This window comes from Protopterus annectens, chromosome 5.part1 (genome assembly GCF_019279795.1).
Source record: "Protopterus annectens isolate FY-2018-M chromosome 5.part1, PAN1.0, whole genome shotgun sequence".
Classification (NCBI taxonomy): domain Eukaryota; kingdom Metazoa; phylum Chordata; order Ceratodontiformes; family Protopteridae; genus Protopterus; species Protopterus annectens.
Genome location: NC_056736.1, coordinates 367,707,316 through 367,720,470, shown reverse-complemented (window position 1 = coordinate 367,720,470; position 13,155 = coordinate 367,707,316). Strand labels below are relative to the sequence as shown.

Here is a 13,155-nt window from a genome sequence, read left to right as displayed (position 1 = left end):
TTCGCAAGTGCCGGTTGGTCAGATCCATTGAATTCAGCTACCGAAGACTTCGAAACAAGCTAAGTACCCCGTTGGGGACTCTTTCTTGCCTCAGCCGATGTCAGACCAAGTAAATTGTTTAACTTGTGGGAAACCAATACCTCATAAGGATTTCCATTCCTACTGCCTTCCTTGCTTAGGCCCAGACCACGACGTATTAGCCTGTGCTTCCTTCAACCGACGAACTCTTAGACGTCGGTCTGAGTTTGCAGAGGAATTTTTTGGAGCCGCTTTTGCTTATAAAATGCCGTCGGAGACTCCGACTTCGCATATGGTGAAAACGCAAGGAAAAGGACAAACTCGCGGCCCGCGGTTTTGGCTGAAACCACTGCTAGACCTACCGCGAGTGTTTCGGCCGAAACGGTCCTCTTGAGATTCCTTCTTCCGAAACCATACATCCGACCACTGAGGTCCTGGCTGAGTCGGCTACAGAACTTCCTACCGAAACCAGTGTTCAGGAAATGTCCGACACCATACCTTTGGACATTTCTACTCCTGCACGTGGGGCAGCTAGGCCCCCCTGCTTCCATGTCCATTAAGGCCTTTTCAAGGGCTAAAGCTGCCAAACTGTCTAAAGCTTTGCCTACCAAAACTACCTCCCAGAGGCCTTCCTCTAGTTCACAGATCCTCAGCCTTGCTGAGGACCTTATTTCCTTAATTAGGGGTTCACAATCTCACCCAGACAGGGCCTCTCACCCTCCTCCAGACAAAGCCCAGGACTGACCCCTGTGACCCACACTCTTCAGATGATTCCACTGATGGGTCTGAGTTGTCAGACCACCAGGAAGGGGCTTACTTGCCTTATGAGATTCAGATGCTGAGGAATCTATCCCTTCGGCCTCCCCTCCTGAAGAGTTTTCCTTTGAGACTCTACACTCCATGAGAGAGCATTTTCAATGTCAAGGTCAGGATTTCTCTGATTCTAGAAAAAGATTAAGGACTTTTTTGCATTTGCCTCAACATAGGCCCTTAGCTATACCTCCTGTTCTGAATGTAATTGATGTGTACAATGATGTCAGTACAGCCCCTGATACTCTTCCTCTGGCCCCTGCCAAACCTGACAGATACTACAGGGTCCCGGATTCTCATTTCCATCTGTATAAAGCCCATTCTGCAGACCCAGAAACTATTTCTCAGGGCCCTAAAGGGGTTGCGGTCACTACTGCCAAAAATCCTCTACCCTCAGAGTCTAGAGCTTTAGAGAGATGGGGAAAGAAGGTGTATACTTCTGCAACTCTTTCTGTCAGGACATTAAATTGTCAATTTCATATGATACAGTACCAAGAGTATTTGTTAGATGAACTGAATAAAACTTTCTTCTCCTGAACCCCTAGACCGTAAATCCCTTCAGGATTTGGTACACAATTCACAACAGGTTAGTAATCATTTCTTAAAATGTGGCTATGATGCACTGGAGGCTTCATTTAGATCAGCTATGAGGCATGCCTGGCTGAAGGAACAATCTTTGCCAGACCATGTTAAAGCTAAACTCCTGGATGCGCCAATGGAGAAACAAAATTTATTTGGCTCCTCTCCTCAGATCTTAAAGGTTGAAAAGGCAAAACCTGTGCAAACAGTTAAAGATTTCCTGCAAAGTACAACCACCGAGATTCAGCAGAAACTGGCCTACTAAGAATTGGTCCTTTCCAGACTCGGACAGAGCCCAGAGAGGCAGGAACAGGCGCCCTAGAGGCAGAGGTCAATCGAAGGGCTCCTACAGAGGCAGTCGGTGGCAGCCTGCCAACCAAAGGAGTAGTGCAACAACAACCACTGCACCAGGACAGGCTCAATGAATTAACTCTGATTCCGCCTACCAGGGATCAACTGGAAGCACCCTTGGGCGGAAAGCTGGCTTTATTCTCAAAAAACTAGCATTATATTACAAAGGATACATGGACACTGCAAATAATAGACAAAGGATACAGGTTCCATTTCCACACTTTGCCAAAAAGAGGAATGCCAAACCTTCCACCAAATCAGAGGGCAGAGGCTTTAAGACAGCAACAATTTACTTCAGATGAAAGCTATAGAAAAGGTACCATGTTCAGAACAAGGCCAAGGATTTTACTCCAGATTATTCCTTGTACCAAGAAAAGAAAATCAATGGAGACCTATTCTCAACCTGTCCGCACTGAACACTTATCTCATTGTGCCAAAATTCAGGATGCTGACCCTACAGCAACTTCCCATGTTGGGCAAGGAGTCTTGGCTGGTGACTCTAGATCTCGAGGCATACCTGCACATCCCTATTCGACCATGTTGCAGAAGACACCTCAGATTTCTTGCAGGATCAGAGCATTATCAATTCTCAGCATTGCCCTTTGGCTTGTCTACTGCGCCCAGAGTATTCACGAAATGCCTGGCATCAGTAATTACACATTGCAGACTACAGGGAATTCAAATTTACCCATACCTGGACGACTGCCTAATACAAGCGGACAACAAGGGAAATTTGGTAAAGGACTTGGGCCTATGCCATACACCTGCTTACAGACCTTGGGATACACAGTCAACATCCAAAAGTCAAGACTAGTACCATCCCAAAGGATAACCTTTTTGGGTGCAGATCTGGACACAACCACCCAAATGGCCTTTCTCACAGAAGAAAAACAAAAAACTTCCAGATTACTTCGAGTCTGACAAGACAAACTCAGCTTACTGCAAGGAAAATCCTGCAGGCCCTGGGTTACATGGCATCCTGCATAATTCTGATACCGCATGCCAGGCTGCATATGAGGAAATTACAATGGTACCCAAGGAGTATATGGTCTCAACACAGTCACAGTTTAGAAACCATGATACCAGTCATTCCATGCCTTCAAAAGGAATGCCTGTGGTGGGCTCAGGCCTGCCAGTCCAACAGAGGGTTGCCTTTCAACAAACGAAAAACAAGGCAGACCATCACCACGGACGCTTCAGACCGAGGATGGGGAGCACACATGGAGGGCAAATGTATCCAAGGCCTATGGCCTCAAGGACAGCTAAGCATGCACATAAACCAAAAGGAAATGCTGGCAGTGAGGCATGCAATCGAGGCCTTCAAACCCTTCTTCCAACAAGGCCACCTGTAAGGACAGACAACACCACGGCCATGTGGTACATAAACAAGCAGGGAGGCACACTCTTACCCTCTATGCCGGATGGCTATGAATCTGTGGGAACTATGCCTGAATCTCAATATCCAACTACAGTCCCAATTCGTGCCAGGGAAAGAAAATACACTGGCGGACAGCTTAAGCAGAACTACCATGGATGCACACGAATGGATGCTGCACCCAGACATCTTCCAACTCGTAGCAAGGACATGGGGAATGCCGGAGATCTGTTCGCCTCCCCACTCAACCATCAACTTGAAGACATTCTGCTCGAGGACATACCACTCACAAGCTTGGAGGGTGGACTCTCTCTCTTTCAGCTGGAAAGCCCTAACAGTATATGCCTTCCCACCTCTCCCATTGATGTACAAGGTTCTACTGAAGATCAGGGAGGAACGGCCAAGAGTGATACTAATAGCTCCAGACTGGCCAAGGGAACACTGGTATCAGTTATTGAGAAGCATGTCTCAGGCAAAATCATGGCCTCTTCCCCCTATGGCCTCTTCTGACGCAGAACAATTTCAAGACCCTGCATCCCAACTTGAAAACATTGCAGCCAACTGCCTGGAAAATTACTTAAATCCCAATCCAACTGTTTTATCTCGGAGGGTGAAGGACATTATCTTGGAGGCTTGCAGAGATTTCTCAATTGGAGCACATCAAAAGGCTCCGATGTCACAGTGGCAAACAACACATATCCTAGAATACTTAGCAGAATTGTTCCACAATGGCCTGTCCTATTCTTCCATTAAGATTCATGCTTCAGCAATTTCATCAGAATACAATGTGGATCCACCTATCTTCTCGCACCCTCTCCTCAGACAATTTCTGAGAGGGATCAAAAATAGTAAACCTCCAAGAAGACCCCCTCTACCTGCTTGGGATCTCAACTTTGTGCTGGAGAAACTGACACTTCCTCCTTTTGAACCAGCAGCATCGGCGGATCTAGTTTCTGTCTTGGAAAACTGCATTCCTTCTGGCAATCACTTCAGCAAGAAAAGTATCTAAGTTACAAGCATTAATGGCAGTGCAGCCATTTCTTTTCCACCAGGACAGAGTTTCACTAAGAGCCAATCCTACTTTTATGCCAAAGGTGGTATCTAGGGTATCCTTGAACCAAGCTATTCACTTGCCTACGTTCTTCCCTAATCCACAGAATAGAGGGGAAAAACTTTTGCACACCCTGGGTATACACAGACAACTATGCTACTACTTGGACAGAACAAAAACTAGCAGAAACTGACCAACTTTTGTAGCATATGCTACTGGGGTGCAAGGAAGAGCAATTTCCAAACAGACAATTTCAAAATGGATAGGAAATTGCATTCGATTTTGCTACTCCTTTCATGGAAAGACAGTTCCTGAACACATCAGGCCTCATTCCACAAGGGCCACTGCCACCACTACAGCCTTCCTACTAGGGGTGGCTACCAAGGACATTTTAGAAGCTGCTACTTGGAGCTCCGTGCATACATTTGCCAAGCATTACAATCTACCTTTATACTCCAGATCCAGAGCAGGTTTTGCTACTGCAGTCCTGCAGGGGATCTTAACTACACCATCCTTTTAGTACCTCCTCCCCCAGATTGGCTATGGTATTCTACCCATATGTTATGACTGCAGATGCATCCTTGAAGGACATAGTACAGTTTTGTACCTACCATAAATGTAGATGTCCGATAGGTATGCATCTGCAGTCAGGATTACCCTCCCTCCTACCCCTCTGTGGTATTCCTAGGGTACTTGCCCCTCTTAGATAGCTGGGGGAATCTATTATGGTGTATTTGTTTATACATGTATATAATTTTGCAAATGTTTGGAACTTTTCAGCATTTATCCAAATTTAGCCTTCCTAGAGGGCATCTGGGATAGCCTTCCTAGAGGGCACCTGGCATCTGGGACAAGAAAAACTGAGGAAAATGGCGTCTGCTGATGCTTTAATACCCCAGACGCTCTGACGTCGGGGAAAGTGAGACATCAGCCGAGGCCAGACCCAGACTTTGGAATCTGGCCGACCGAAGGGCTGCTTGAGGCAGGACAACCCATATGTTATGACTGCAGATGCATACCTATCGGACATCTACATTTATGGTAGGTACAAAACTGTACTTTCTGCTCCTTGGTCTAGAGTCCTAGGGAGTAGGATTCTTGTGATGAAGTAACCTATTCCTTTTCCTTCTCCATTAGACTATGGTTCTGAGGAAGTCTGTCCTATCTCTGGAGATTTTATTGCTATTGCCACAATAATGGAATTTTTCAAATCAGATTGCTCAGGTCTGTCCACAAGAGGTACAATGAGTTTCTGCAGATGGGAGTCTCCTAGGCCCCTCTGCCTTTTCTCTAGTTATTGATGCCCTGCTAGATGTTGCCTCAAGCTCCTAATTCACTGCCTCCAAGAAACCTGACCCTTCTGTGGTTCGGCTTGTGGTAAGCCTTGCAAATTGCTGCCTTCAAGTTGCCTCCCTCTAAGGACAGTAGAACCATGGAGGGGCTAGGTAAGGTATGTACTTTTGCTACCCTAGCTTTTAGACCTATGAATTCAGACAAGTATATGTCTGACAAGCCTGCCAAGGTGTTTCAGATCTTCCCGATTCTGAATGGAAGGCATCTGTTGTCACCTTGTTAGGGAAGTCCTTCCAAGTTGCTCTCACTCCATTAAATGCAGCTGGTGCTTCTTTTAGGGCTCTTGCCTTTGGCGGTGTTTTGAGCTATTCCTAGCTCAGATTTTGGCCTTTATCAAGCAATGGCTGAACTTATGGTTGCTCATCTGGATAATGAGCATTTTATTTGCTGCTGCAGAATTTTTTCACCTGTTAAGTTTCAGAGGAGTTATCCAAACAAGACTACCTTTGTAGGTCTCACCTCCCTCAAGGGTAAATGGTAGAGCTCCTGCTAATGCTACCCAAACTCCTTTTCAAGTCTCCTAGGTGCTGTCTTGAGTATCCTGTTCGTGTTTCACTGTTGCAGTCATTACTCTTGTGTTATCCTGCTGCCAGGCTATTCTGTCGGCCAGAGTTCCAAAGTCTAGGTCCGGCATCTGTTGCGGTCTCCTCTTCCCTGACGTCAGTGCGCCAGGGGTATAAAAGATGCAGCCAGCGCCATTTTCTTCAGTCTTTCTTGCTGCGCGGTGCCCGAAGCAAAAGCAGTTTGCAAGTGCCGGTCAGCAGACTCCTGAGATTTTCAAATCCAAATTTCAGAACCGAAGTCTTCATTAAAGCTAAGTACCCCTTTGGGGAATTTTATTTTTTCTTGCTCCAGACCGATGTCAGAAAAAGTTAACAATTGTATTTCTTGTGGGAAGCAAATACCTCAATGATTTGTATTCCTTGCCTAGGCCCTGATTACAAGGTTGCTAGCTTTCGGTTTTGTGCTAGATTTAACCAACGCACTAAGTCTGATTTTGCATTTCATTACTTTGACCGGAGATTTAATTATATAATGCCGTCAAACCAGCCAACAACCGGAGTTTACAAAAAACGCAAGGACAAGGATAGGCATCCAAGGTCTAAAATGGACAAGGCCTCTGCTAGGCCAGTCGCCGGTTCTCAGTGAGGCGCTTTCGCAGCCCCTGGTGCCTGCTACCTCAGCCACAGGCCACTCACTCCCACGTGGAGCTGACTGGGCCTCTGGATACTCAAGGTATTGGACACTCGAAAATCATTCCCTCAGATGGGTCCGGAGCCGCTGAGCAGGCATCTGCTTCTGAGGGGGGTCTTCAGACCTACACAACTATATATTAAGCCAACTTCAGCTTCAAAGACTAAAGCAGCTCTAAAGACAAGTACAGCATTCTCCTACTCTGACTTCCATGCCTAAAAAAAAGATGCTCAAAATGGCCGAAGACCTAATTACTTTGATCAGGGGCTCCCATCCCCCTCCTAACAGGCCTAGGCAAGAGACTGAGTGATTCTTCTGATCAGGTTTCAGTTTCCTCAGATTCCTCTTCTGAACAGGGTTACTCCATGCTTCCCTAGGAGGATTCAGATGCTGAAGCATCCATTCCCTCAGCTTCTCCTGAGGATTATTTTTGGGGAAATCCTACATAAGATGAGGGAGCATTTCCACTGGGAGAGCCAAGGTTATTCTGAATCTAAGAAAAGGCTCACTTTCTGCTACTTCCTCAGCACAGACCCCTTGCTATTCCACCTGTTCTAGACATTGTAGATTATGTATTTTAAGAGTCCAGCTGACTCTTTACCCCCTGCACCTGCTAAGCCAGACAGATACTGCAGGGTCCCGGATTCTCTTTCCTATATAAAAACCCCGCTGCTGACCCAGAAACTCTCAGGGTCCCAAAGGGGTTAAAGCTTCCACTGCAAAGAACCCTGTCCCCTCTGATAGGGATTCTAGAGCTCTAGACAGATGGGGGGGGGGGGTCTACACTTCTGCTACCCTGGCTGTAAGGGCTTTAAATTGTCAGTTTCATATGCTTAAATATCAGCAATATTTAATGTCCCTGCTTAAACAAATTGACAAATACTGAATGTTCAGAGAACAAGGAATTGCAGGATTTATTGCATGCAGCTTAGCAAGTGGGAAAGCATACTTTGCAATGTGGTTGATTCACTGGAGGCCTCTTGCAGGGCTGCTGTTATAGGTTCTGTTACTAGAAGGCATGATTGGTTAAAGGAATAGAATCTGCCTGATCATGTTGAAGCAAAATTATTAGATGCACCATTACAGCATATTTTGTTTGGTACTAAAGCAGAAGAGGTGTTGAAAAAAATGGAGGATAAAGCTAAATCCATGCAGACAGTAAATGATTTCTTAGGTACAGCCACCCAGGTTTAGCAGGAACTGGCCTAAAAATTGGTCCTTTCCAGTGTCAGACCACAGAGGCAGATACAGGTGTCCCAGAGGCAGGTCTCAGCCCCAAGGCTCATACAGACCTAAACAATGGGGGGCTCTTATCTCCAAAAACGGAGAAGACAAATCACTGCCTTACAGGAAACTGTCCCAATGACTTTCCTCTACCAGATCCAAGCACTTCTTTTGGCAGCCCCCTGGGGAAAACTAGCACTTTTTCATCAAATTGGCGAATGGTTACCCAAGTTAAATGGGTCCTGAACATAGTGTCCCAAGGCTACAGGTTCTGTTCACACTCTACCAAGGTCAAAAGGTATGCCAGACCTGCCACAATCAATGGGCAGAGGCACAAAAACAAATTACAGCCCTCATGGACATGAGGGCCATTCAGCAAGTACCACAACAAGAGCAGGGGCAAGGATTTTACTCCAGACTTGCCCAGAGGACAAAACCTGGAGCCAAATACTGGACCTGTCTATACTACATATGATAGTGTTTCACTGCTGCAGTCATTACACTTGGGTTATCCTGCAGTCAGGCGGGCCCGCAGTCTCTCTGAGTGCCAAAGTCTTGGTCCGGCGTCGGTTGCTGTTGCCTCTTCCCTGACGTCAGTGTGCCAGGGGTATATAAGCAGCCAATGCCATTTTCTTCAGTCTTTCTTGCCGCGTGGTGCCCGAAGCAAAAGCAGTTCGGAAGTGCCGGTCGGCAGACTCAAATTAGATTTCAGAACCTAAGTCTTCAATAAAGCCAAGTACCACGTTGGGCAAACTTTTTCTTGCCTCAGACCGATGTCAGTAAAAGTTAATTGTATTTCTTGTGGGAAGCAAATACCTCAAGGATTTTCATTCTTACTGTATTCCATGCCTAGGCCCAGATCACGACGTCACTAGTCGGTTTTGTGCTAGATTTAACAAACGCACTATAAAATGTCTGATTTTGCTTGCCATTACTTTGGCTGAAGGTTTAATTATACAATGCCGTCAGAACAGCAGACTACCAGAATGCACAAAAAATGCAAAGATAAAGATGAGGAAAGGCAGAGACCCAAAACTGACTAAGCCTCTTCTAGGCCAGTCACCAGTTTTTAGTGAGGCGCTTTTGCAGCCCCTGACACCAGCTACCTCAACCACAGGCTGCGACACTCCCACGTGGAGGTAGCCAGGCCTCTGGATACTCAAGGTGTTGGGCCATCAGAAGACCCTTCAGATGGGGTCCAGAGCCACTGAGCAGGCATCTGCTTCCGTGGGCATTTTCAGGCCTACTCAACTTACCATTGCAACTACAGCCAAGACTAAGCCTACATTAAGACCCAAGTACAGCATTCACCTGGACAGGCCTCCATGCCTAAAAAACAGATGCTCAAGATGGCTGAAGACTTGATAACTTTGATCAGGGGTTCCCATCCCCCTCCTGATAAAAGGCCTAGGCAGGATGCAGACTGATTCTTCTGACCAGGTTTCAATATATTCTGATTCCAAGATCAGGGATATTCTTTAACCCCCCCCCCCCCCAAATGAGGATTCTGATGCTGAAGAATGAATTCCTTCAGCCTCTCCTCCTGAGGATTACTCTTGGGGAAACTTTACATACCATGAGGGAGCATTTCCATTGGGAGGGCCAGGATTACTCGGAAACCAAGAAAAGGCTCACTTTTTTACTGCCTCAGCACAGGCCCCTTGCTATTCTGCCAGTGTTGGGACATCGTGGATGATGTGTTCTCTGAATCTAGTTCAAATCCAGATTCTTTACCCCCAGCTCCAGTCAAGCCAGACAGGTACTACAGAGTCCCCGACTCTCTCAAATTTCTTTAAAAACCCTGTTGCTGACCCAGGAACTATTTCCCAGGGTCCCAAAGGGATCAAAGCGTCCACTGCTAAAAATCCAGTTCCCTCTGATAGGGACTCTAGAGCATTAGACAGATGGGGAAAGAAAGTTTACACCTCTGCAGCTTTTAGCAGTGAGGGCTCTAAATTGCCAGTTTCACATGCTTAAATATCAACAATACTTACTGTCGCAATTAAAACAGAAAATGAGTACAAATGCAGAACAACCTGATTTTATAAGGAAATGCAGGTTTTATTGCATGCAGCTGAACAAGTGGGAAAGCATACTTTGCAATGTGGTTTTGATTCATTAGAAGCTTCTTGTAGAGCAGCAGGTACAGGATCTAGAGCAGCAGGTACAGGATCTGTGATTCGAAGGCATGCTTGGTTAAAAGAACAAAGTTTACCAGATCATGTTAAGGCAAAATTATTGGATGCTCCTTTACAGCAAGATCATTTTTGGTATTAAGGCAGAAGAGGTATTAAAGAAAATGGAGGATAAGGCAAAATCTATGCAAACAGTGAAGGATTTCTTACAGGTACAGCCACCACGATTTAGCAGAAATTGGCCTACAAAGAATTTGTCCTTTCCAGTCCAAGACAGGCCACAGAGGCAGATACAAGCACCAGAGGCAGATCTCAGCCACAAGGCTCTTGCAGGCAACGACAGTGGGGTGCTACAAACCCAAAAGGAGGCGAGGACAAGTCACAACCTTACAGGAAACTGTCCCAATGACTTCCCCCTTCCAATGCCAAACTCTTCACTATTGGCAGCTCCCTTAGGGGGGGAAACTTGCACTTTTTTCTCAAAACTGGCAAGCTATCACCCAAAACAATGGGTGCTGAATATTGTCTCAAGGTTACAGGTTCCACTTTCATACTTTTCCAAGGCTAAAATGAATGCCAGACCTGCCACAATCAATGGGTAGAGGCACAAAAACAAATTACAGCTGTCATGGACATAAGAGCTATTCAAAAAGTACCACAGCAGGAAAAAGGACAAGGATTTTACTAGAGACTCTTCCTGGTACCCAGAAAGGACAAAGCCTGGAGACCCATTCTGGACTTTTCCACTCTAAATACTTACCTGGATGTTCTGAAATTCAAAATGCTGACACTACAACAGCTCCTTCCCATGTTGGGCAAGAAAGCTTGGCTTGTTACTTTGGACTTCAAAGAGGCATACCTGCATGTCCCTATCAGACAATTGCAGAAGATGCCTCAGATTCATAGCTGGTTCAATGCACTACCAATTCTCTGCACTGCCCTTTGGCTTATCTGCTGTGCCCAGGGTCTTTACCAAGTGCCTGGCACCAGTAATTGCATTTTGCAGACAAAAAGGAATTTGGATATATCCATATCTGGATGACTGCCTGATTCGAGCAGAGAACAAGGACATTCTTCTACAGTATCTGGCGTACGTAAAAAGATTAAGTTGCCTAGGGTACACTGTAAACTGATAGAAATCAAAACTAGTGCCCTCACAAGATAATATTCATGGGTGCCAGCTTAAATACAACAGCCCAGATGGCTCATCTCGCACCAGACAAACGAGGACAACTGACTCAGTATTTTCAATTGATGGCAAAGTCCCAACTCCCTGCAAGAAAAATTCTGCAGGCCTTGGGATTCATGGCATCCTGCATACTAATTCCATATGCAAGACTGCATATGAGTAAATTACATTGGTACCTAAAAAGTGTTTGGTCTCAACATTCCCACAGCTTGGAGACAGTAATACCACTAATTCCCTGCCTACAACAGAAGTTTTGATGGTGGGCACAGGCATGTCGCCTCAAGGGTCATCCTTTCACTCTTCCCACAGCCGGGCAGACTTAACAGACCTTGGATTACGCCTGGGGAGCACACATGGCAGGAAAATGTATTCGGGGCAAATGGACCACAGACCAGATGCATCTTCACATCAGAGATGCTGGCTGTACAAAATGCCCTTACAGCTTTCAAGGATCTTCTACATCCAGGACAATTTACTATTAGACAGACAACACCACTGTAATGTGGTACATAAACAAGGGGGCACTCATTCTTATCCCCTATGCAGACAAGCCATGACCTTGTGGAACACTGCTCTAACCTACCAAGTTCATCTGCAAGCACAATTCCTGCCAGGAAAAACTCTGGCAGACTACTTGAGCAAACATCCTGGATCCTCACGAGTGGAAATTAAATCCACAAGTCTTCAGCATGATGCAAAAATTGGGGTGCCCGGATATAGATCTTTTTGCCTCGCCACTGAATTACCAACTACAAAACTTCTGCACAAGGACTTATCACACAAGCATGGAAAGTGGATGCTCTTTCGTTCAGCTGGAAAAACCTAAATGTTTATGCCTTCCCACCTCTGCCTCTCCTTACAAAGGTACTCCTAAAAGCCAGACAAGAGAAACATCAGATTATTCTGTTTGCGCCAGACTGGCCACACCAGCATTGGTACCCAATCTTAAAGAACTTGGCTCAAGGCTCAACTTGGATTTTGCCACAAATTCCACACCTGACTTGGCAAAACAATCAGATACTGCATTCAGCTCAACCTTAAACCTGGCTGCATGGCAGTCATTAGCCAAACAGACAACTTCTCTCTCTACAGCTGTTATGGATGTCATTTTGGAGGCCAGGAGGCCTAGCAGCAGGAAATCTTATTCAGAAAAGTGGAAGAGATTCTGTCTGGAACCAGGCTCAAAACCTTGATCCTCTGGTCCCGAACATTCCTTGGGTACTACAATACTTGACAGAGATGCTGGACAAAGGACCATCATCAATTAAGATTTATGCTTCTGCTGTCTCTGCTCATTACAACACAGATCCTCTTTTCTCTCGCCCATTGCTAAAGCAGTACCTCAGAGGGGCTAAAAACATCAGACTGCCCCGGAGAGCACCAACACCAACTTGGGATCTCAATTTCGTTTTGGAAAAGCTCACTTTGCCTCCATTTGAACCAGCCAATTCAGCAGAGTTAAAATATACATCATGGAAAACTGCTCTGATTCTGGCACTAACCTCAGCATGAAGAGTCTCAGAACTGCATGCACTAATGGCAGTGGAGCCTTTCATCATTTTCCAGCATTTTCTTAAACTTTACCTTTATGCCTAAGGTGGTATCCAGTGTGGCTCTTAACCAAACTATTCACTTGTCAAACATTTTATCCAAATCCCCAGAATAAAGGGGAGAGACTTTTTACATTCCTTGGACGTACACAGGCAATTGTGCTTCTACTTGGACAAAACAAAAGCTTCCAGAAAATCTGAACAATTGTTTGAAATGGTCTGCTTTGAAATAGCCTTCCCCTGTGATCCTGCAGCATATGATGCAAGGTGGATAGGACAGTTTATCCAGTTCTGCTACACACATGGGAAATCAGTACCTGGTGATT

General features: G+C 45.7%; 1 protein-coding gene across 1 annotated transcript in view; it reads left to right on the top strand.

Annotated features, from left to right (window-relative positions):
• The window catches only part of RRM1 (ribonucleotide reductase catalytic subunit M1), an 848,556-nt gene that overhangs the window by 137,104 nt on the left and 698,297 nt on the right, over nucleotides 1-13,155 (top strand). The gene's annotated exons all lie outside the window — the stretch shown is intronic.